At 39.6% G+C, this 22,874-nt stretch overlaps 1 protein-coding gene across 5 annotated transcripts in view; it reads right to left on the bottom strand.

The window, feature by feature from the left end:
• LOC131034975 (G patch domain-containing protein TGH) overlaps positions 1–22,874 on the bottom strand; it is a 188,317-nt gene that overhangs the window by 35,616 nt on the left and 129,827 nt on the right. The window lies entirely within an intron of this gene.

Below are 22,874 nucleotides of genomic sequence, written 5' to 3'. Positions count from 1 at the left end.
GCCCCAAATGATTTGAAAGCAGCCTATGCGGAATCTGTCAAGGACAGCCTCCAATCACCAGCAACTGCTGCAAGGACACCTAATTACTTTGGACAGAGTAGCGTGACAAATTATGCCCCTGCTATCAATCCTATTCCCACTCCTCCTAATCAGCTGGTGCCACATCCCGGAGTTCCTATGTCACAAGTTTTGCCTCCATAGCCAGTCTATCTCCAGAATACGACATCCTCAACCCGGTCTCAAGAAGAACAAGACAAGATGAAGGAGCTGATTGATCAAGTCAAGAAGCTGTCAACTGAGGTTACATACCTCAAAAACAAGAACAGCCAAATCAAGAGCATGCAAAGAAATTATCAAGCACGTCAGGGTGCTAACCGAGGATATCAGAATAATCCATTGAGGCAGCAAAAAAACCATCAAGGACACAATCCGGGTCATCAAGAAAATAGCCATGGTTTTCGAAGTAATAATCAAGGATCCCATAAGAGATCGTCAAATACAGCACCAAACAACGGACAAGTGCCCTCACCAGTAGATAATCCACCACCCTCTGAGAAGCGACCCACAGACAAAGTTTTCCTAGCAGAAGCAGCCATGTTAGGAGGATGCAAGCTTCACAACACAAATCAGCACTCTAAATTGCAATGTCATGAAATCCAAGTAGCTGCTGATATCTTTAGGAGAGTAATGAAGAATACTGAAGCTCCTAAGAATCCTCCGACATTGGGATATAGGTCATATTTCCTTCGACAACTCGCCACGCAAGTGGACCCCACCACCATTTTGAGTTCAAAAATGGAAACTTTCTATAAATTTTTGAGTTGTGTCATAAATACGGAATATTCCCTTTGCATGTCGCCAACATATTTATTACGAAAAATCTTTCCATTCCATGCACATAAGGATGTTTTGAAAGATTTTCCTTCCTCGAAAGAATTTTAACAATTTTGTCCACCTCTGAAGGAATCCTGTACGTTTGGAATTCTAGGAGAGAGAAAATCTTTGTTGAGAGATTTTGGTCCTGAAGGAATATTTCTCTATTCTCATTCACACCTCATCCTAAAGGAAGATTTTTCCATCAATCAACCATTTTTTCCCTATCTAAGGAATTTTACCTCGTCAAGAGTTTTAGAGGGAAAATTTCTCTTAGCCATTTTTTCTCGTGCCTTGAAATTCTTCATTTTGGGCGCAATTCCACCTTGAGGAAGAAATTTTTTGAATTTCGAACTTTTCTTCCTTTATCTTGATTTCCACGTCCTGTTTTGTCCTTGGGTGCAGTTTGAGTGAAGGAGAGGAATTTTGGTTGGAAGAAAGAATTCCTTCTTGACCTGTGTTTGGCGCTCTCTCTCTGCCTTAGGCGCATTTCTTGTGGAGCGGAGGAATTTTCAAGTTTGAACCTTTTCATGCTTGACCCCATTCTAGCGCCCTCTTACTCCTTGGAACACATTTTCCTTGGGATGGAGGGAAAAAAAACGAATTTTCCTCCTTGTCTTCATTTTGGCGCTCTCTCCTAACCATGAGCGCATTTCTTGTGTAGACAACGATTTTGGAGGATTTAAGGAATTCCTCCCTGACTTTCTTTTGGCGCCATACTCTTACCTTGAGCGCATTTCACCACAAAGGAAGGAATTTTCTCCTAGGGAGGAAATTCCTCGATGTCATCATTTTAGCGTTCTCCTTCTACCTTGGGCACATTTTGCATGTGTGGAGGGATTTTTGGAAAAATGTGAAAATTCCTCCTTGTAGTGACTTTCTCATGAGAGGGAAGACATTCCATGCCTTGGAGCAATTTTACATGTTTTTTTCATTTCAGGAAAGAATTCCACACTTAGCCATTTTTCAGATCAATTGCCTTCCTTTTCGTCTTTCCAGATTTGGAACGTGGATTTTTCAGAAATGCTCCACCATCAATGTCCTACCAAATACTTGAGGTAGACCTGCCAAAAATAGACTTACTAAAATTAGTAAGTACTTCCAAACATCAAATTAGGGCAAACTAGGACAAGGTGACACTTACTAAAAATAGTAAGTTTGTTTAAACGCAAAATTAGGCCAATCCGGGACAAAGTGAAACTTACTAAAAATAGTAAGTGCTCAGAATTTGCTCAAATTTCACTGGTAGCTTCCTTGAAGGGTTCTGATTTCATAGCTACGTTCGGATTTTCCAAAACCCAAAGAAAATGACCTCAAATCTAAGTCTCTAGGGGAAAACCCCGAAAATAGACAATACAAGCTCCAGACTTAGCCAAGTTTGCTCAAAACAATTGCAGACTTGATCAAAATTTGCCAAAACACTTGGAAACCCGAGTAGATTGAAGAGATTGCCGCTAAAAGACCCAAAAGACCACAACCAAAAGAGCAAGTGGACAAATATTGGGGGTCCCTATTAGAATATTTAATTATATTTTAGTCACCTATATTTAGTTCCTTTTTAATGGTCATTTAGCTTTTTAGTTAATTAGCTTTTAAGCTTTATTTAGCATTTAGCTTTTTCTTTTTAGTTAATTAGCTTTTAAGCTTTATTTAGCGTTTAGCTTTTTAGTAGTTCAATTTATTTTTCACGATATCAGAGCAGGTCAATGGGATTCTTTAAAGTTTGGCGAATTTTTTAATAAAAGTTCATGGCCTTCTTTCTGGAATATTTTCCAGATTTTTTTTAATTGGTTTTTTATAAAAAAAACGATTTTGCTTTTTTGAAGGCTTTTTGAGGGTTTCGAGGGTTTCTGGTTCATGGACGAATTTCTTTGTGCTGGGCAGCGGTTCATGTTGTTTTTGCAGATTGAAAATTTTCCTAGGGTTTCTGCAATTTTCGACTAGGGTTTTGACCCTTCAGTTCAAGTTGAAATTTTATTCTGGTTGCAGATTCTTGATTGGTTTTTCGAAACCTCAACTGAGTCATCGTTAGATTTTTCTGGGTGCATCGTTTTTTGTGCCTCAATTTTTGAGCCGTCCGATCTGCATTCTGATTTCAGATTCTTGGTGGGTTTTTTCAGAGCTTTTTTTGGTTGCTCTCAGATTTTTCTGAGTGCCTCGTTTTCTGTGCCTTGAATTTTGTGCCAGGGAATTTGCCTTGGAATTTAAAAACAATCAGCAATTTCTGCTAATTCTGGGCATCGTTTATGTTGTACATCCAACCTAGGGTTTATGCCCCTAGTTTTTTGCATTTTTTTTGGAAAAAAAATCATCAATATTTTTCTGTTTTTTTTACAAAAAAAATCAGAGGTATTTTTTTATTTTCTGCAAATTATTTTTTTTTAAATTATTTTCAAAAAAAATTTCAGGTTTTAAGTTTGCAGAAAATTTTAATTTTTGGGTTTCTTCCAAACCTTGAAATTCGCGCCTTGGAATTCGTGTCCGAATTCTCCTCCGGGGTTTCAGATTTTTTGTGGAACTGCTTCTATTCTGATTTTTGAATCAAATTCTTTTGTCTCATGCTTTCACTAGGTTGACCTCGTTCAACCTCCATTTTCGTGATGGGATCTTTGACCAACATCATGTTGGAACACAGTCAGAAGTTTAGTGGCCTCAACCTTAACACCTGGAAACAATGCATGTTCACGATATCTGAATATCATTGCCTTGATCAGATTGATTTAGGCTAGACCTCATCCTACAGGTCCCAGGGTTTTCACATTTTTTTTTTCCTCAAAAATTGTTCGCAGGGTTTAGAATTTTTTCCTTAAAAATTATTATTTGTCATCTGCAAAGCTTGCGTGGGTTTTTTGATTTTTCGCCATAAAAAATCATGGGAGGGTTTTGCTTGATTTTTTTCTCGAAAACCAGGGTTTTACCATGTGATGTCTGGTATTTTACCACGTGATGTTGTCTGGTGTTTTCCCGCATGATGTCTGATGTATTACCGCGTGATGTTTGGTGTCTTACCACGTGATGTTTTGGGTCTTGCCATGCGAAGTTTTAGGGTTTTGTTTGATTTTTTCCACAAAAATCATTTCAAGGGTTTTTACCAATTTTTTTCCACAAAAATGATGATTTGTATCTTCAGTTTTGGAGGGTTTGCCGATTTTTCCTCAAAATCATGGTTTCAGGTTTCAGTTTGGTTACCAAACGTCAGGTTGGATGGATTCTAGTATTCTTGGACATTAACACTTTTCAGATCCAAGGAGGGTCTCCACCGCAACAGAGTGTTCTTTTCATTTGTGATCAAAAGACCTGCAATGTCTTCTGTAGGGTAGTTAGTAGATAGAATGACCATTAAGGGAGGGTATTAGAATATTTAATTATATTTTAGTCACCTATATTTAGTTCCTTGTTTAATGGTCATTTAGCTTTTTAGTTAATTAGCTTTTAAGCTTTATTTAGCATTTAGCTTTTTCTTTTTAGTTAATTAGCTTTTAAGCTTTATTTAGTGTTTAGCTTTTTAGTAGTTCAATTTATTTTTCAGTCCCCAGTTGGAATGGGATGATGTGTGATTAGGTTACAACATCTGGCAACTCCACGAGGGAAGTGTTGAAAAACACTTCAGGGCTAGAACCCAAATTAAAACACTTTCATCTAAGATTGCTTAAGTGTGTGCATATGCATTAATTCCATCTCACAAAACCATCAAGACTCCTACAATCGGTCATGGCAAGCTAAAAGTATCTATACTTTAAAAGCATCTTGGACATTGCCTCACTACCAGTCAAGCGTCTATAGCTCCAAAGAGGTTGTCATTGAAGTTCCTGCAATTATTGCTCCACTGCTAGCAAGGCATCCATAGCATCGGTGGAGTTATTCATGTGTTCCCAAAGCCAATGTTTTAATATTTCTTTTCATTTTTTTATCTTTTCTTTTCTTTTGATATTACATTTTCCATTTCTGTCAATTCCTTATTTGGCTTGTAAGCAGTGAAGCTTACTATGGGTTTGGAAATTTCATGGTACTAAAGCAAGATGTAATATTTTCACCAGCCGTAACTTCTCCCAAGAAACTTAAATGACTTAGAGCAATTGATTAGGCGTGTGAAGTATGACAATCTTAAGATTCTTATGTCGAGATACAACATTAGTGGAATACAACCAAACTTGAGCAAAAGAAGACGTCATCACCTTATTCGCAAACAGAGACTCCAAACATTTGGGCCACTCAAAACCGTAGACCTAAGCAAATCCACTTGAGTGGGCAAGCCCAAGGAAAACCAACACCAAAACCAAAAACCAAAACCAAAATCCCAAAATATGAAAGGGGAAAACCAAAAAACAAATGGGAAAGCAAACCAAAACTAACAAAAGGGAAACCTAATCTACTAATGTACAAAGTAGGCCCCGGAAGGAAACCTACGACTAGAAATAATGCTTGAGGAACTATCCATTGATGGGCAATGGAACATCCTCTCCTGTCAGAGTCTTTAGCTTAAAAGCATTATCTCCTAGGATTTCAAAGATCTGAAACGAGCCCATCCATAACTTGTAAAACTTTTCATGACCACCTCTTCGCTCAATGGCCTTCTCCCAACATAAAACCACGTCAGAAATCCTAAATGACTTAATCTTAGCCTGTTTATCAAACCAACGTTTGACCACTCCCTAATGCTTAGCAAAATTCTCCAAGGCTTGATCTCATTTCTCTTCTAGGTGCAACAAATGGGAGAGATGTGTTTGCACTCTATCTTCACCCTCTAAATATTCTTGTAAAAACTGCAGAGTTGGGATTCTCAATTGAACTGGGAAGACTGCATCTTGTTCGTAGACCAGATGATATGGAGATGTTCCCAAGGAATTCTTCGTTCGGGTTTTGTCTGCCAAGAGGGCAGATCTCAAATATGTATGCCATTCCTTGGGGTTCTTATCTAGCATCTTTTTAATTGCACTCAACAACTTCTTGTTTGTAGATTCTACTAGTCCATTACCCTGTGGGTAGTAGTTTGAAGAGAATTTCAACGTTATTCCATATTCAAATGCCCAACTTGAAAAATTCAGAGATGAGAATGCAATGCCATTATCACACACCAATGCATGAGGACATCCAAACATTGTAATGATATTTTCTTCCAGAAACTTGATTACTACATTTGTTGTGCAAAGTTTCAAGGCTTGAGCTTCTAACCATCTTGTGGAGTAAGGATGTATTTATGTTGTGCAGAGGAAGGCGGATTGATCATCCCAATGAAATCCAATTCCCACTTAGCAAATGGTCGCACTTCAATGACAGTTGAAGTGGCATAGCAGGATTCTTCTCACGAATAGCAATCACCTGACATGTGTGGCATGCCTTTACATGTTCATATGCATCCTTAAAGAGACTAGGCCCATAATATCCCGCTCTTGCAATTTGATGTGTCGTTGCCAGACCACCTCCATGACTCATTCCAAATTTACTATGGAAGTGCTCCATGATTTGTTTCACTTCCTCTTTCCCAACACATCTCAAGTAGATTCCTTCATGATTTTTCCTATACAGCATAGGCCCTTGAAGCATATACCTTTGGCTCTTCATTCTTAATGCTTTTTTTGGCACAAGGTTCAAATGGGGAGTACACCTATGATTCAACAGATAGTAAACAGTGTCATCAGACCACTCTTATGGAGATACCTCATCTAGAACATATGTTTCTTGCACTAGTCTGGGTCTTGTTGTAGCAATTGTCTAAGCTAAGGCCTGTCCACGAACTAGCTTCATTGGTTGTATCTCAATGTCATATTCTTGAATGGTGGTGACCCACTTGCCTCTTCTTTGTCCAAATTCATTCTACACCAACAAGGTTTTTACTACCACATCAGGCACTATTGCATGCACCTTGCTTCTCAAGAGATAGTGTCTAAATTTCTTGATAGCCTTCACCAAAGCATAGGCTTGCTTTTCAACATTCGGATACCTCAACTCTACATCCTTCAATGGTGTGCTCATAAATGCAATGGGATGCTCATCCTTTTCATTTTTTCTCTAAGTAAGAACTGTTGCACACGTGTGTTCTAAAGCAAAGGAATACAAGAAGAAGGGTATAGAATAATCAGGGCTGACAAGAATAGGAGCATCCACAATGGCTTGCTTTATCTCCTCAAATGCTCTTTTTCGGTGGAGGTGTCCAATCTATCTTTGCTCCCTTCATCAACATATCATTCAACGGCTTTACAATCTCAACAAATCCAGTAATAAACTTCCTCATGAAGTTGATCTTGCCGAAGAATGACTTTAACTCCTTCTGCCTTGCAAGCAATCCTATCCTTGAGATAGCTTCAATGTGGTTAGGATCAATTGAAATTCCCTTCTCTGAAATTACGTCCTTGGAGTTTTCCTTCAGTGACACCGAACACGCATTTCTTGGGATTGAGAGATATCCCATACCTTCTGAATTTTTGAAAAATCTTTCTCAAATCATTAATATGATCTTCCCTTCTCTTAGAAAACATAGTAAGAACATCCATGTATATAATTATGCATTTCCCACCTAGGTAACAAAAAGCAATATCCATCGCCCTCTAGAAGGTGGTTGTTGCGTTGATGAGGACAAACAACATTCTTCTATAAGCAAATGTGCCCCACTTGGTGATAAAGGGTGTCTTCAATCTATCTTCTTCCTCCACCATGACTTGAATATACCCAAAGTAGCCATCTAAAAATGACATCATTTATGAACCATTAACAATCTGCAACACTTCGTCCAGTGATGGCAATGGGTAATTATCTTTCTTTGAAGCTCTATTAAGGTTTCGAAAGTCAACACATAATCTTATCTCTCCATTTTTCTTTCTTATCAGAACTAGGTTGGCGACCCACGTCGAGTGCCTGACTAGAAAGATGATTCTTGTTGAGAGCAATTTATTAACCTCCTGGTATATCAATGGTTCTAGCAATGGACTAACTGGTCTCTGCCTTTACCAGAAAGGCTTGCTTCCTAGCTTGAGTGGGATCGTGTGTGTGATGAGAGAAGTATCATAAGTCTTTAAATCTTCGTATCCCCATGCAATTACATCGGAGAATTCTCTCATATTCTTTAGGATACCTTCCTTCTCTTCTGGTGTATAGACCTTTCCAATGAACACATTTTTAACTTGCTTGTTTGTTTCCAGGTTCACAACTTCACACTTGCTTCCTTCAATTGTTTGATTTCTACTCAGTCCGTCGGGATCGAAAATTCTTTCCAGCTCTATCATTCCTCGAGGAATGGTATTCGTCTTCAAGTTCATGATCCCTTCAGCATCAAACTCAGCTTCTTCCAATTTCTCCTCATCAATGATTTGAGTGGCAAACACGTCTGAATTTGTGAGAAAGTCCAAAACATGCTTGTCATCCTCAAACACTTGGAAATTAGTAATATTGTTAGGAACAGAGGGGATTGAAGTCAATTCCACTATAAATTTCTTGAACCCTTCCATGGCAAGAGCTTCCAATGAACTGGTTGCATGTGCCAAAGCATTTGTTGTCCGATTCTTTGATCGATATACTAGCTTGATATTGAATGCATCGAAGCTTTCGATGAGATCCCACACTCTATTGTGGTAGCAGCTTAATCTTCTATCATGGCAAGCATGCAGCTTCCTCACTTGCCTAATAACAATTTCAGAATCCCTGAACACATGCAGGGTCTTTGCACCTTTCTGGATAGCCAGTAGCAATCCGTGGACTAATGATTCATACTCGGCGACATTATTTGTGCAAGGAAACCGTAGTTTGTGCATGACCAAGTAGGCTTCTCCAGTTGGACTAACTAGTTCAAGACCGGCTCCATTTCCACTCTTTGATATTGGTCCATCAAACCTTAATGTCCAGACTTGATCAGGTGCTTGAATATCAGGGGATTAAACCTATGATTCTACAATTTCTTTCTTTTGTATTTCAATTGTTCCATGTTCAGACTCTGGCATTATCTTCTTGGAAGGGTTCCCAACATTCTTAATTTCTACAATATTCTCCATTGTTGGGACTTGTGTAATCATCTTGGATACTTGCTCAATGGCAATCTTACACATTCCACATGTGAAATCTGAATGATAGCATTGTGAATTCTACACCAGTTAGGTAATAATAAGTCTCGAACACATGTGCCTTTACCCAATTCACTTTCTTGTTTAACACTTTTCAAGAGAAAATCCCTAAAGCTCTCAAACATGTCCACTCTTTCATCAAGTTGTGTATCCTGATCATCTTCAATGAGTACTTCAATAGTATCAGGTGTTTCTTCCATTTGTTCTTCTTTAGTTGAACCGTGCAACATCAGAACTTCTCCTACCTTGGGTTTGTGTGAACCCAAATCTGTCTCTAGGAACAAAATTTAGTTTCCTTCGCCATACTCAGTGCTCATCAATCGGAGTCTAGGCATGCTTTCAATCTTTATCTGATTCAGGACTCCTTTCCAAGGCAACCACATGTGAGATAAGTCAGTAGATATATATCCATTCAATTTTCTTGACCAGTCTCTACTCAAGAGCATGTCGTACCCATTAGGTATGTCAACGACTGAAATGTCAATGCAACTCTGGACTCTCGGGTCGGCTACTAATTGCATGTGAATGTTGTTTAGCTCTCCAACAACTAGTATCTTTGTTTTATCCAATTGGGTGGCCACCTTATTCATCTAAATTGGCATCAGTCCGAACCTTCTACATACAGCCAAAGGCATTACATTGCTTGAAGCACCAAAATATATTAGACATTTGTCTAGGAGTTTGCCAAAGATTCTAATAGACACTATGAAAGGAGCGGTTTCATCCATTCCTTGGTAGAAGATTGCAGGCTTTCTTCTTTGGTCACTTGTGTTATTGACCTCTTAACTTTTTGTCCTTTGTTGAGCTTCATTGTTTCCTGCTTGTGCTTGAATGGTATTATCTGGAGCTTGCTTCACTGGCGCACTGGTTCTCTTCACTGTTTCTTTATGTCACAGGATTATTCCGTGGAGTACGTTCATTTGTCACAACATTATGATCTTTTGGAGCATCAAGCGAGCTTTGCAACATTCCTATGAAGTTGGGCAGCTGTTGTGGAGCATTAAATGCATTGTAAGGCACTTGCAACACATCTTGAACCACATTTGTGTTTTGCGTTGGATTAGGCTGAGAATTACTAGGTGCATTTCTATGAACATTCAGTGAGCTTTGAAGAATACTCCTTGTCATAGGAGCGTCATTCAAACTCCCTCATAATGTATCTAGGATCTTCGGGATTCTCATCAGTCCAAACAAAGGCAAGCTCACTTTTATCTTCTTGAACTCTTCTAACACATAAGAGCTTAGCCTTTTGAATTCTTCCCTAGGAAGATTCTCCTGCTGTCTTTGTTTTGCTTGCTGAGCAGCTGGTTGTCCTCTTTCATTCTGAGGGACAATTTGTTGTCTATACTCCGGTGTATCCCTTGGAAGGCTAGGAACATTGCTTGCATTTGGAGTCAAAGGAGTTGAGAAATTATTTGGAGGAATAGAAGCGAAGTAATCAGTTTTCCACAATCCATTATGTTTCTCGTTGTTCTTTTTGGATTCAATTGTCAATCGAATCCAGAAAGAACAACGAGAAGGAATAGAAGTGGTCAATGGATCATGATTCCAATAATTCACCTAGTATGCTTTAGGATTTGCATTTTCTGATGACTACTAAAACGCTTGAACCTCACTTGTTCCTTCCACAAGAACACTATTGTAGAGTGCAGAAAAAACATATCCATCTTTTTCAAGAGGTTCATTTGGTGAGACAGGTGGATCTTGACATACTGGCGCCTCCACTGGGCTATTTGCTGACGTTGGTTGGAATCTTTGATTACCCTGTGGTGACATGTATTCTTGGAACTCAAGTGGAAATCTGAAATCCTCTATGATTAATGCTTGATCATACCTTGGTGTTGGGACTAACTCATATCTCAATGCCGGAGAATTCTCAACAGCTTCAGAATTCTTCATTTCCCTTCTGAAAATGTAAGCAACTACTTGGAATTTGTGGCACTGTAATTCAAAGTGTTGATCAGTATTGTGAAATCTACACCATCCGGACAAGGTTGCTTCTACTAGGAAAGCTTTGTCTATTGGCCAATTCTCGGAGGGTGGTGGATTATCTACTAGTGAAGGCACACCTCCATTATTTGGTCCTTTGTTCCATGATCTCTTATGGAATCCTTGGTTATTGTTATTTTGAAAACCATGATTATTTTCTTCATGTCTCAAACTATGCCCTTGATGGTTTTCTTGATGACTGGGAGGATTATTCTAGTATCCTTGGTTGGCACCTTGATGTGCCTGATAAATTCTTTACATGCTCTACATCTGGCTGTTTTGATTTCTGAGGTAAGTAACCTCAGTTGACAACTTCTTCACTTGTTCAATGAGCTCGTCCTTCTCGTCTTGAGTGCAGGATGAAGATGTATTATGCAGGTAAACAAGCTACGATGGCAGCACTTGTGACATCGGAGCTCCTGGATGGGGCACCGGTTGATTTGCAGGAGCAAGAATTGGATTAATAGCGGGGGTGTAATTGGTCATACCAACTTGTCCAAAGTAAGTGGGTGTCCTTGCAGCAATTGATGGTGATCAAAGGCTGACCGTGATAGCTTCGACATAAGCTGCTTTCAAGTCATTAGGATTAGCCTAGGGGACGAACATAGAAGTGAAACAATCCAAGGCTGCATAGTAGATTTGTCTCCCTGCCTCATCATTCACGTTGTATGGCGTACGCTACCTGGAATAGGCCCTTTGGAATCTATTGTTCAAGGCTCCAATTGTTTCACGTCTTGCCTTCTTACTTCAATGAACTATCTGTATATCTCTGTCGGAGAAATAGGCAATTTGAACTTTCCTAGGGTTGTATCTTTCATTTGTTGCCATCTTGCAATTGAATCCATGAGCAGATTGATATACAAATAGAATGCCTCCTCGCCTAGTGAATATGCAAATAGTCTGCAGGTGACATCCTCATTCTGGATATCTCTTTCCTGGAGAGTGTTTTCAAATATCTTGATATGCTAGTGTGTAGTGCGGTTGACATCATTGACATGGAACTTGGAACGGAAATGCTCTAGATTCTTGGGCATATCATGATAAGCAATGAATACCCTGAGTAGAGAAGCGTTCTAAGGACGCCAAGAAGCCATTGCTTGAACTAGTTGCTGCTAGATAATCACTAGTGTTGCTACTTGAACGGGTCCTTGCTAGTTGCTTGCATCAGCGGTTCCTTGCACTAGTCGTTGAGGTAGTGGAGTCAAGAATAAACGAGTAAGATCTCCCACACTTGGTGAACCTCGACTTCTTGAGGCTTCTTTCTTCCCATGTGTTGGCTTAGGAGCAAATTTCAACTCTTGTAAGTCCTTTGTTCCTGGAGTGGATCTCAAAATTCTTTGATGTCTTTCTGGTGAGAATGAGTTGATACAATCCAGTGTGTATCTTCAAGTTCAGCTTCTTCAAACTATCGAGGAAGTGGAGCGAGTGGAAACCTCTGGTTGAGGAGTTCTCTTTCAATTGCTACTCCGATTTCTATGGCCTTCTCTTCTTCTCACAACACGAAGCAAACACGCATGTACTAGAGTGCACTCCTCTTCAACTTCTAGGCAAAGTTGTTCAGTCCTGAAATGATGTCTTCTTGGTGGTCATCGAATCCCAAATTCGGCTGCAAGACAGGAGGTGATCCTCTAGGCAGCAACACCATCTTGGTTCATCTAGATACTTCTTGAAAAATTGATTTCTTCTTCAATGAAAGTTCTACTGAGGCCCTCCTGGCGTCAATTTTGTTGATGGGTGTTTTGTGACCACAACAACACAGAATAAGGTTCCAACGGTCACTTTATCCTCTCTTGATCAAAATCATGTGTATGCTAAGATTACAGGAAGATCATACATTGACTCCAAGATTCCAACTGCGTACTAGCAACTTTACGATGGATATAGACTCATTTGGTTGAAGTTGTTGGTAATCCAAGGGGACTTACACAGATTGAAGAGGACAAACAAATTCTAAAAACTTCAAGGAGACCTCGCGAATGATTTGTCAATGAATGGCTCTCTTTTTTGTGACCTTTTAATAAGATAATGAAGAAAGCAAATAGGAAAGGGTTAAGAAATTCTAATCTAAATCTAAGAACTTAATAGACAACAAAGCTCAAGCGAGATCGACTACACTTTACTTCGCCACTATCAGACAACTACATAAAGAGGGTGCAATCTTCAAAAGTTGTGCTTGTAGGATGTTAAACTATCAACGAACACCATCAAAAAACAATGTTCATCCAATAATCTAAGTTAAGAACGCACATTTAAAGCTCAATCCAACCTTGCACTGCATATAGAAATCATCTATCAGCAAAAGGTATGAGCGTATTGATCTCACCACAAAGCAATGTACTTTATCTCATTCATCTAAATAATTGAAGTAGATCTAAACTAAGTGAGGAAGATGAAACCATGCAGCTTTTGAAACAGGACAAGTGAACACCAAAAGCCAATGTACCACTATTATTACTTCAGAAACTTATCGCAACAATTTCATACAATTCTCCCCCTGTTAGAAATGAAGGGGTGAACCCATTTTATAGGCCTCCAAGAGGAAAATGGACGGCATAGATTACAATCCAATCAATGGCTAAGATTAAACATGCAAAACCCTAATTAGGGTTTGACCAAAGATTCCCAAATATGACGCCAAGTAGTGGGAATAATCATTAATGAGGAATAACGCCCACTACACATTAATTACCCCTTTGCTCTAAAATGGTGTTCATGATGCAATAAAAGCCCATTATTTTTCAAATCACCCATCATGCATTAAATGGGCCACTACCTTAAATATGGCTGCCACCATGCAATAAATCAGCCACCACGTAGTCAAAACGTCCACCAACAATAAATGTGCCATCACCCTCATGCAATCAATAGTCTCGTCTAAAATTGGACGACCATTATCTCGTTCATTGATGGCGAATGCAACAAATTTGGCCACGACAGCTTCCAGCCTCCCCAACAGTGACACTTGGCACAGTCTCCAGTATGAATTCCAGCAATGAAATGTCCTCTTCACACTTGGAGAAAAACTTCTCCCAATCTGTCGCCGCTTCTTGCGTTCTGTGCATCATACTGGAAAATAAGGAAACATTTTCTAAATGTTCCTTTGAGAAGGATTCCATGAAGAAGAATTTGTGCAACCTGTCCTTTACATGGTCAATCGTCAGCTCTTCCTCAGTCAACCTTCTTGCAAACAATGGTTCAACTACATTGAATGTTTCTCCTGAACCTTTCTGACTGATTCCTTGAATGATGTTGACTCCTTACTGAATCTTTCAAATAATTCCTTCCCAATACAAACTGCATAAAACCATCGAGGGAAATCATATATTTCATTTTCTTGGAAAACCTTCCCATCAATCAAAGTCTGCCTGGGAATTCCCATTAGTGCCTTCAGGCACGGAATTGTTAATTCCTAATAGATATGCGCATCCTCCCATGAGCTGTCCAAAGTCTCAAGCTTGTTCAGGATAGCCAGAATTCTCCACTGGGAATGAGCCAAGTCTTCAAAGAATTTGCCACTTGAAGTGAAGACATCTTCTACCCACTCCTTAGAGCACCGAGCCCTTCTTATTTCTTCAATTCCATCAATAGATTCCTTGGGAAGAGAAGAGGGAGGACCAAAGGATGGATCTTCTTCTTTGAGTGGACGCTTCAAGCACAGCAGATATCCGCACAAGGCTTTGTTTTCGCTCTTTAATCTCTTATTCTTCTCTTCCATTATTTTCATCCACTACTTTAGTGCTAAGGAAGATTCATCAAAATCTTCCATCACCTGAGCCTATGAGGCACGCCCTAAGTCGACCTTTGTGATCTCATATTCATCAGGTGTAATCTCATTCTTGTATTTGTTAACTCTAGGCACAACTAAGTGTAATGTCTTGGATCCTGACTCATCCCTTGTGATCTTTGAAAACTTCCCAGTTGTCGCCTTCTCCACTGGCTTATCTATCCTCTTTAGAAGTTCTTCCAATTCCTGCATAGGATCTATCTCTTCTTCTAGCTCCTTCCTCATTCTTTCTGTCGGCCAATATGGAGCAGCTACTGGCTCATCTTGAACTTCCAATTGTGCCTGTTCTTGTGAAACTTCCTCAAAAGTTCCTAATTCTCCAAGATTTGTTTCCATGAAAAAATTTTGATAGGCCTATGGGAGGCACTAACGCTAAGAATATCATGTGCTTGCGCCATGTCAAGATCATCCTCTTGTGGTTAGTTTCCTGAAACTCCTTCCGGGAACATTTCGACTTCGTGCATGCTAGAAGAGCTAGCATATGACTATGCTTCCTCTATCCTTGGCCTCTTTTGTTGCGGCTCTTCCTATTGAATGTCCTTTCTCTTCTTTTCTTGTGAATTCCCAAGAATGCTTTTCTCTTTCCTATCCTCTGTTCTTTCTTGCAGAATTTCCTCTGCCCTGGCCTGGGCTCCTGATGACTCTTTCGTTGCCTCGCTATGAGAGTCCAGGTCTCCCATCAATTGGTAACTCAAGTGAGCATTCTTCGCCTTTAACTTTGCAATGTGCCACTCAACCCAATGCTTGGTGAATTTCAGGACTGACCTACTTAGGATATTTAAATCATCAACTTCCGTCTCTGTCCAACCTAGAGCCTAAATAGGCCTATCTTTCTTTCATATTCTGGTTGAACCATATTTTCATCCTCTTCAACCTGGTCCGGCACCTGTATAACTTCACAAATTCTTATCATACTCAGAGGCAATCTAGAAAACATCCTCTTTCTGACTTCAAAGTCATCTCTGGTGTTGGCCTAGTAATCTTCCAGTCGAATCTTGTGTTTGTGTTTTACTCCAACAACCATCCTGATTTTTTTTTATGGATTAAAGAATGTCCTTGCAGTATGAAGTGCCAACTGGTAGAATAACAATTCATCTACTGACTTTTCTACTACTGCCAGTGTTGAAGCACCATCTTGTCCGTTGAATATCTTGGCAGCTTATATGGCTGGTCGGAGAATCCTTGAACCCGTATGTAAGTGAATTTCGGGAATTGGATATACCAGGCTCCGTACTTCTTTACTAACTTTCTAGCCTCCTACGACAACCTTGTATGAAGTCCTCCTTGCAATAATCTGGTGATGTAAATTGTAAAAGTGCCACTTACCATCTTGAAAGTAGTTTCATACAAGTGCAACTGTGGATAGCACTCATGAACTTTTAGCTGCCTTGGTCCACATCCCATGGGTCCTTTTCCTGGCAATCCATTGAACTTGCCCATTCTTACCAACAATTAAATAATATAAGCGCTCATATAAAAAGATTGGGATTGCTTTAAATTTTTTTGCTGCTAGTCCAAGTTGTGGCTAATCATCTTTGCCCAATTTATCATTCCATCACCTTCTATCACTTCGCCCACAAAGTAAAACATCCAAGGTTCAAACATGAAGGCTTGCGGACATCCCATAACTCTACTCAACATCAGCACAAGGTCGGCATACTCTTGCTTAAAATCCATGCTAGTGATCTGCTTAGCTAGCTTGAAATATGTGGTTTTGGCCTCTGCATCCATGCTTTTTTAATTATTCCAACATATCTCTCAAAGGCAGCATCGTATATCATCGTTGCTCTCTCCTTGCTCTTGTACATCATGGACTGGTATGCTGGAATTCCAAATGTTTCTCCAATTGCGTCAGCTGTGAGGTTAGCCAGGAGTTTGCCCTCCCGTGCCAAAATTGCCCTTCTTTCAGCATTGTAATGTTCTGCGCACTCTATAATCAGCTCGGTGCACTAGATGGCTGGATGGATACCGACAGCCTCAACAATTCCACTCTTGACAACTTTGTGGCAATGGCTGACAAAGCACGTCTAGATATTCGATAAACTCTTCTTCAGAATTCTCCCAGCCTGAAAGTTCGTAGGTTGGTGTTGCTGACCTCTTTCTACTTCGAAATAATCTTTGATTCCGGAAGAAACCCTCTTTGATCGTTCTTTATCTATGCCTGTCGGGAGATTTTCGCAGCCTTTCTAGATTTCGCCATTCCTGCAAAATAAAATAAATAACATTAAATTCGTCATAAAGAAATTCAATAAATCCGTTGAGGAAGGAATTCCATGCTGCAATTCCAGACTCAGAATAAAATAAAACCTCCAAGAACGAGAACTTCTAAAAAAAAAGCTTCACTTCTGTTTTTTCTCTCCTCTCTAGCTTCAAATTTCTCTAAAAACCATTGTGAGAAATGAATTCAAAATCACCGTTTAAATAGAAGTCTTCCACTAAGGGCTAAGTTGGTGAGGGGATAAAATTGGCAGCTGCATTAAAATGTGTCATATTTCCTTTGACAAGTCGCCATGCAAGTGGATCCCGCCATCATTTTGAGTTCAAAAATGGAAACTTCTATAAATTTTCGAGTTCTGTGTCATAAATACGAAATATTCCCTTTGCATGTCACTAAGTTATTTATTACGAAAAATCTTTCCATTTCGGGCACATAAGGATATTTTGAAAGATTTTCCATCCTTGAAAGAATTTTAACAAATTTGTCCACCTCTGAGGGAATCCTATGCGTCTAGAATTCTAGAAGAGAGAAAATCTTTGTAGAGATATTTTTGTCCTAAAGGAATATTTCTTTGTTCTCATTTACACCTCGTCCTAAAGGAAGATTTTTCCATCAATCAACTATTTTTTCCATATCTGAGGAATTTTACCTTGTCCGAAGTTCTAGAGAGAGAATTTCTCACAGCCAATTTTTCTCGTGCCTTGAAATTCTTCATTTTGGGCGCAATTCCACCTTGAGGAAGAAATTTTTTGAATTTTGAACTTTTCCTCCTTTATCTTGATTTTCACGTCTTGTTTTGTAATTGGGCGCAGTTTGAGTGAAGGAGAGGAATTTTGGTTGAAAGAAAGAATTCCTCCTTAACCTGTGTTTGGCACTCTCTCTTTTCCTTGGGCGCATTTCTTGTGGAGAGGAGGAATTTTAAAGTTTGAACCTTTTCCTGCTTGACCCCATTCTAGCGCCCTCTTACTCCTCGGAGCGCATTTTCCTTAAGATGGAGGAAAAAAAAAACGAATTTTCCTCCTTGTCTTCATTTTGGCACTCTCCTAACCATGAGCACATTTCTTGTGTGGAGGAGGATTTTGGAGGATTTAAGGAATTCCTCCTTGACTTTGTTTTGGCGCCATACCCTTGAGCGCATTTCACCACAGAGGAAGGAATTTTCGCCTAGGGAGGAAATTCCCCCATGTCATCATTCTAGTGTTTTCCTTCTAGCTTGGGCGCATTTTGCATGTGTGGAAGGTTTTTTGAAAAAATGTGAAAATTCCTCCTTGTAGTCACTTTGGCGCTTTGACCTTGCTAAGAGCGCATTTTGCATGAGGTGGAGGATTTTGCCTTGCTTGGAAATTCCTCCTTATGTTGATTTTGGAGCCCATCTACTCCCTTGAGCGCATTTAGCACGAAGGGCAAGAATTTTGGAGAAAATGAAAAATTCCTCCATGACAAGCGATTGGCACCCTACCTACCTACTTGGGCGCATTTGTGGGGTGGAGGAGGAATTTCCTCCAAGACTTGTTTCTCGCACCCAACTTCTCTTTCAAATGCATTTTGCCCATGGAGGAAATCTTGAAATTTGAACTTTTCCCTTGCCTTTCATTTTGAGCTCGTCATCTGGACTTGGATGCCATTTTTGGATTGAAGAGAATTTCTCACGAGAGGGAAGACTTTCCATGCCTTAGAGCAATTTTACATGCTTTTACATTTCAAGAAAGAATTCTAGACGTAGCCATTTTTTTGATCAACAGCCTACTTTTTTGTCTTTCCAAATTTGGAACTTGGATTTTCAGGAATGCTCTACCATCAGTGTCCTGCCAACTGCCTGAGATAGACCTGCCAAAAATAGACTTACTAAAAATAGTAAGTACTCCCAAACATCAAATTAGGGCAAACAAAGATAGGGTGACACTCACTAAAAATAGTAAGTTTGTTTAAACGCAAAATTAGGCCAATCCGAGAAATAGTGAAACTTACTAAAAATAGAAAGTGCTCGAAATTCGCTAAAATTTCACTGGTAGCTTCCTTGAAGGATTCTAATTTCACTGCTATGTTTAGATTTTCCAAAACCCTAGGAAAATGACCTCAAATCTAAGTTTGAAGGGCAAAAATCCTAAAATAGACAATACAAGCTCCAAACTTAGCCAAATTCGCTCAAAACACTTGCAGACTTGATCAAAATTTGCCAAAACACTTGCAAACCCAGAGATTGAAGAGACTGCCACTAAAAGACCCAAAAGACCACAACCAAAAGACCAAGTGGACCAAAAACATAGGGGGTGCCCATTTGGAATGGGGTGATGTGTGCAAACGTCACAACATGGCCTAATTCAATCAAGAGATACACCCTTACATCATCTATAAAGATAGGATTGATCATTTCATTTGATCAATCAACAATCGTATTTTTCATGTGCAACGATCCCATTCAAGCAAGGCGAATTCATTCAAGGCTCAGCAAATCCTCCATTTGCCAAGCGAATTGTCATCCAAGGACAGCAAATTTGTTATTGCAAGCAGCAATCTTGTCTCCATTCAAGAAAGGTGAATTCATCTTCAAGGGTTAGCGAATTCATTATTGCAGACAAGTGATCTTACATCTTCAAAAACAGCAATCAACACCAACAATTAGCGAAGTTAAGGCTCCACATCAGCGTTTGCCACCACTATCACAGCGATAGTGCATTGAGAGAAAAGGCAAGTTTGCCAAATTGAAGACAAATTTGATGCTACTAGGCTGTGCAGAACTTGTTTGCAGGTCTGAATCATGTTATACTTGATCATTTTGATTGAAATCAAATCTTAGTTAATGCTGGTGCAGCATCAGGTTTAATATTTTAAAGAGGTTTCAGTCATAGGATACTGCTTTTATCATGTTTTTTATCATCTAGCATGCTTTAAATGCAAAATTCATTATGAATAGATGATTATTTTCAGACTTTGACAAATCTAAGGTTTATATTCATGCCTAGGATTTTAGTAATTCATCCAGATTTTAATGATTATACAAGCTTTTAAGGAGGAATTACTAACCTAGATGCTTTTTTAGATGTTGTACACATTAAAGTTATATCAAAACCCTAACTTAGATGCCTCTTTCAAGTAGAACATGGCAGCCCCAAAGGCAAGAGCAATCTCAAGGCAAACACTCGTCAACGAGGACTCAAGAGGAGTGATGCCCGAAACGAAGATTACATCATTTTGGAACAATGTAGGAAACACCAATCTTGGCCAGATAGACATGAAGAAGTTCCAAGATCCCTTATACACAAGCAGGGCATCCAGATTCTCAAAGAAGATGATCGAGAGCGGGATAGTAAATGCAGCAAGTTTCCTTCCAGTCACTAATGCAATGAACTAATAGTTGAATGCGCAAAACACTATGATGCCAGCACTAGAACAGTAGTGGCAGCTGATGGTAGAGTACTTGCTTACCTATCCAAGACAGCCATCAGCGAAGCCTTCCACATCCAAAATCACAAAGGCATGGTCTACAAGAGAAAAGAAGGAGTGCAAGCAATCTATGATGATGATCCAGACAAATGCCTCAGCATAATCAACAAGTATTGAGCATTGAAGAGCAGACCCGGCCTATCAAAGGTACCTAGCAGGTTGCATAGAATTGATTTCAAGGAAGAGTTTGGTGATTTGATCACTCTACTCAACCAAGTTACAGGAAGTCCTCAAGCATATCAATTTGAGAATTGGATGTTCTACTCTATCGAAACAGTGTCAACTAGAAGAGAAAAGATCAACCAGGCGAGAATCATAAGCAATAACCTTGACATACTGTTGAAGAGGCTATAGCGCACTAAGACATTTTACATGAGTTCATACCTCATATATTCCCTAGCCAGAGCTCATGAATATGCAGGATTAATGTATAGAGGACCAATTGGAATGAGAGCTGGAGAGATGGGAGCATGTGTATCCTACACCCAATTGTACTATCCTGGCAAAGCACATTACAAGAGGGTGAACGATGCTTTAACCATGCACTTGACAAGAACGTTGCAAGGCGGCATACATCAAAGACTATCTCTGCAAGCAAAAGACTTAGTAAAGAAATTTGGTGCTTGGTATATCCAATTTCCCAAGTTCACTTACATAAGAATTCAAGGATGCTCTTGTCCACCCTACATGCTACCACACTATCCTACCAACAAGATAAAATTGCTTGAGTTGGTGAGACAGCTGACCATATATGATAAAGTGGAAAAGAATAGACATAAGACAAGGATTGCTTTTCCCATCTCGGGCAATCATTAGAAGTGTATCCATCCCTACAAACAACAGAGAAATCAGAAGAAGAGTTGAGATCTCACTTCCTTATCCCATACTTCTCCAGAGAAAAATTTGATCCTTACAGTAACATGAGAAGAGCTAAGGGAAGAAGACACAAGCACAAGCTACAGTTGGAAGACTACAAGATGAACGCCCAGGATGATCTAGAAAAAGAAGAAAGATGTGCTCAAGGCTACCAATTGACATTGTCAGGATTGTCAAAGTTTTTGACATTCCAGATCAGGCACAAGATAGTGGAAAACACCTCCAACCGGTATACGAGCAAGAGAAAGACAAGAAGGTAGAGTTCAATTGGATTGATGTGGAGATTAACAATTTGAAAGACTTGATGAAGACAGTCTTAGCATACACACAACGGTGGGTAGACATACAAACTCAGAAGTTGAAGAGCCAGGATACACAACTGACATTCGATTTGATGGGAGCGACAGACTCATTTGATGAATATACAGAAAGCACAAGCGTGAGTCGAAGTGCTACCCAGTCAGTTCACTCTAGAGGTTCAAAGACAAAAGAAAGTCATAAAGACGAATCATCACACAAGAAGCATAAATCAAATTTAGGTCGTACTTCTACTAGTACTTCTATACATGATGTAGAGATGAATCAGATAGCTGATAAAGAGAGTCAATCACCTAGAAGGAGCATAGATCATGAAGTGAATAAATCCATGGAGTCTACAGTCCAAAAGAGCAGATGTGAGAAGACAAGCAAAGGGAAACAACCCCAAGTTCAACACAATTCAGTTCCACATGAGCAAGGTAATAGCAAAGCAGGTGAAGATGTATATGTGGATATAGAAAATCAAGATGAAGAAGTAACGTCTCCACCTCGAGAAGATCAACAGCTCAAGGAGGTGCAAATGGGAGAAGAGAGATCTGCTATCCCAACATGGCTTAAGGAGAGATTGGCAAAGGAAGTAATGGTGGTAGAAGAAGAGCCTCTAGATGATTTAGACAGCTTCCTAAACAAAGCTCAAGAGACGGTTGAAAAGAAAAAGGCTACTGATATGTCAAAAATAACAAAAGATAGAACAAGATCTCGAGTGATACAAATTGCCACTCCAAGGGTAGACATGCCTGAAGATGAGATCACAACAGAAGAGTATGATTTGGAGACTATCGACCTAGGTCCTCCCACCACTGACCAGGTGAAGGAAGACTTGAATGATACCATGAAAACAATCCATGATATGTTGAAGCTAGAAGTAGAGAAGAACAAGAAACTAGAGAAAGAAGTGAGTGCATTGAGAAGCTACTTGCAACAGTTCATAGAACCACTAGGGCAACATGATCCTTCAAGCACTCCACCACTCTGTCCTCCAAACTCGGTTGATCATTTAGAAAAGATGAGAACTTCAGCTCACTTGATGGAGAGTTGCATAAATAAGTCTTTCAAGAAGGCAAATGCATTTCTGAACGAGCTAGTAAGGATATTTGATAAAGTCTCAAGTGTTCTTGAGAGAACTCAAATCCTCATGGCAGCCTATGATGTTTTCACTTTCACCAGAGATCACGCTATGCCAAGACTGCAAGCAATGAAGAATTTACCTAAGCAGACTTTGGTAAATGGAGTATTGAAAGGACAATCACCTGATTTCCAGTAGTGGTTTAACTTGCTCCGAGTGAGGAAGGGCATCTTTGAGGATATCAGCAGTGGTTGC

The sequence above is a fragment of the Cryptomeria japonica genome, chromosome 4 (assembly GCF_030272615.1).
Source record: "Cryptomeria japonica chromosome 4, Sugi_1.0, whole genome shotgun sequence".
Taxonomy (NCBI): domain Eukaryota; kingdom Viridiplantae; phylum Streptophyta; class Pinopsida; order Cupressales; family Cupressaceae; genus Cryptomeria; species Cryptomeria japonica.
This window is presented reverse-complemented; position numbering and strand designations above follow the sequence as displayed.